The sequence below is a fragment of the Dipteris shenzhenensis genome, chromosome 24, assembly GCF_047967505.1.
Source record: "Dipteris shenzhenensis isolate YYH24624 ecotype China chromosome 24, Dip_SZ_1.0, whole genome shotgun sequence".
In the NCBI taxonomy this organism is placed as follows: Eukaryota; Viridiplantae; Streptophyta; class Polypodiopsida; order Gleicheniales; family Dipteridaceae; genus Dipteris; species Dipteris shenzhenensis.
Window position 1 is genome coordinate 42,468,860 of NC_141619.1, and position 3,463 is coordinate 42,472,322.

At 45.1% G+C, this 3,463-nt stretch overlaps 1 pseudogene; it reads left to right on the forward strand.

The window, feature by feature from the left end:
• Positions 1–250: 250 nt before the first annotated feature.
• Positions 251–3,256, forward strand: LOC147886622 (pentatricopeptide repeat-containing protein At3g09040, mitochondrial pseudogene; annotated as a pseudogene).
• Positions 3,257–3,463: the final 207 nt, after the last annotated feature.

Sequence of the window (3,463 nt, forward strand, 5' to 3'; positions counted from 1 at the left end):
AGATCGTCTAGTCTGAGTTTGTTGTAATTATATGGTCGCTATCGAAGGGTGCAATCAGAGATATGGTCGCCCAAAAGGAGCCCTCAAGTAAGGGAATGAACCGCTTCAAAGTATCCTGCAGTCCCGTCTGGTCAAAGCCTGAAGGCCGTCGCTTGTTGGAGGAGCGTAGTAAGGCTGCCTTTAGGTCTGACGTACTGTTGCAAGAGAACAGTACCTGGGAAAAGCTTAGCTTAGAGGAGGCACTCTCTTCTTTGGAACGGACGACCAAGCTGCTTTCGGTTGAAAACTTCACTTGCATCTTGCACAAGTGCATGAAAAAGAAAAATTTAACGTATACCAAGCGCTTGCATGCCTACATGTGCAAAACTGGACTGGAAGATCATATAGCCCTTGGGAACTACCTTGTCCTAATGTTGGTGCAAGTTGGAAGCATGTGCGATGCTCAGAAGACTTTTGACAGTCTGGTAGATCGCAATGTGTATTCTTGGACCTCTCTCATCTTGGGTTATATTGATTGTGGAAAACCAGAGCATGCCCTCAATTTGTACCTGAAAATGCAAGAGGACTGTATACAGCCAAATAAGTACACGTTCGTGGCCCTGCTGAAGGCTTGTGCTAGGCTGAAAGATGGAAAAAGAGGTGGAGAAATACACGCTGAGGTTTCCAAAAAAAAGTTGGGAAGAGATCTTTTTGTTGGCAGCACTTTAGTTGATATGTATGCCAAATGTGGATTACTCGCAAAAGCACGCGAAGTGTTTGACGAGCTTCCAGTTCGAAATGTAGTCTCATGGACTGCACTAATCGCAGCATATGCTGAACATGGGCTTGGTGAGGAAGCATTGAATTGTTTCAAACAGATGCAATGGGAGGGTATCTCTCCAGATGCTCTCACGATAGTTTGCAGCCTGAAAGCCTGTGTCAGCATAGGAGCCACAGGCAAAGCCAGAGAAATACATGCTGAGATTGCCAGGAAGGGGTTGGAAATAGACCTCTTTGTTGGAAGCACCTTGGTTGATATGTATGCTAAATTTGGTTTGCTTGCAAAAGCTCGGGAAGCATTTGACAAACTTCGAGTTCGAAATGCAGTGTCATGGACTGCACTAATTGCAGGTTATGTGGAATATAGCCTTGCTCAAGAAGCTTTGGACTGTTTTGAACAGATGCAATTGGAGGGCATCTCTCCGGATGCTGACACATTTGCTTGCAGCTTGAAAGCTTGTGGCAGCATAGGGGCCATTGACAAGGGCAAAGAAATACACGCTGAGATTGCCAGGAAGGGGTTGGAAAGAAATATTTTTGTTGGCAGCACCTTGGTCGATATGTATGCAAAATGTGGCTCGCTTACAAAAGCACGGGAAGCATTCGATAAGCTTCCTGTTCGAAATGTAGTCTCATGGACTGCACTAATTGCAGGATATACCGAACACGGGCTCGGTGAGGAGGCTTTGAACTGTTTCAAACAGATGCAACGGGAAGGTGTCTCTCCAAATGCTCTCACATTTGTGTGCAGCTTGAAAGCTTGTGGCAGCATTGGAGCCATGGTTAAGGGTCGAGAAATACATGGTGAGATTGCCACAAAGGGGTTAGAAAGTGATCTTCTCATTGGCAGCACCTTAGTTGATATGTACGCCAAATGTGGTTTGCTTGCAAATGCACGGGAAGCATTTGACAAGCTTCCAATTAGAAATGAGGTATCATGGAATGCACTAATTGCAGGGTATACCCAGCTAGGAGATAGTGAAATTGTTTTCCACATGTTTGATAAAATGAAAGGAGAAGGCATACAGCCAGACAGGGTCACATATCTTTTTCTTCTTACTGCATGCAGTCACATGGGTCAAGTGGAGAAGGGCCAGGAATACTTTGAGGCCATGATCAAAGACTATGGCATCACTCCAAGTATTGGGCATTATGCCTGCATGGTTGATCTCCTTGGCCGTGCAGGCCAACTAGACAAGGCAGTAGCAGTGGTGAAGCAGATGCCTTTCCATCCTAATCTTGTGGTGTGGCATAGTATGTTGGGTGCATGTCGAAAGTCGGGTGATGTGGAGCTTGGTAGGCATGCATTTGAACATGCAGTGCAATTAGATGAAAAGGATTCTGCAGCTTATGTCTTGATGTCTAACATCTATGCGGATGCTCAAACGTAGGAGGACGAGAAAAAGGTTGAGGTAATGAGAGTGTGAGAGCAAGTATGGGAGAAGCCAGGACAGAGTTGGTGGTGGTGTGAAACAAAAAAGTCCTAATTTCAATAATTGAGGAGCTATTAGGTGGGGGAGAAGAGGAGAGGCATGAAAAATGAAGGGGGAGGAAACTCATATGTCTGCTGACGAAAACACATATCCTTAGGGGATGAGACAAGAGGGGAGATAATGTCCCCATAAGAAACAATAACATGTTTATTGGGTTGAAGAATGATGGGAAAGATAGTGATGGGAGGTCTAGGTCAGGTGGTGGGAGGCCTAGGTCGAGTGATGGGATAGGAGTCTTCTCACTCAGAAGGGTGGAATGAGCAGTTTTTTCTTTGAACCAAGGCAACTCGGTGATGCTTGTAACACTGAGGTCTTTCTGCAGTCGGGGGACAAGTACTGTAGCTCCCAGTTGACTTAGCTGGACCCTTCCAAGTGGAGGCCACCCGTCCCAACTGAGAAGGCAAAGAGTGTGGAATAGCAAAGACACCCTAGCTGAGAGCATCCATGGAGGCTACGGCAGACTGCCATTGCAAAAGAAAGACACCAGAAGGGCTGCTCCCTTGCCAAGCATGCATAAATCCTCTTATGCTGTAGCAGTCCAAAGTGGAAGCAAGTCTTTCAAGGGCCTGCGATGCAGATGGCGACACATGGGGAAAAACCCAAGAACTGAGGGTTCGTTCGCTTGAGATTCCCCAGGCAGAGATGGACAACTCGACCCTAGCGCAGAAAATGGACAAGTTGCTGGTAAGGCTGGAGAGTATATCACAGGTTGTCTCCCTCTCCCAAAGTCTTCGCAGGCCTCCTTAACAAAACATCTCAGTGGTTGTGTCCAAGTGCAGTAATCAATGATATACACATACATACATATCCCCTAACCACCTGCTTATTATAGAGATGGTAGGGTATGAAATACTTAGGGCAAAAAGGGTTTCAACGTGACACCTGCTTCTTTTCTAGAGAATTGGGTACAAAATACTTGGAGAAAAAGGGTTTCAACGCGATGCATATCTGCTTCCTCAGAAATGGTTTCATTGTTTTTTTTGTTTGAAAAGCTAGAAATGGCAAGGGAGGTAGTAAAAAATGATACCTAGACGAGGGTTGAAAGAGTATGTGTTTTTGCGAACACTACAACCATTTGCATCATTTGCAATCGTTATTTTGATGGAGACTACAAAGTGAAAGTGTTAATATAAGCATGGATACGAACATTGCTAAGAAAGCGTCAATAAGATCATTCCTAAAGTTGAGATAAACATTGATATACCTATTAT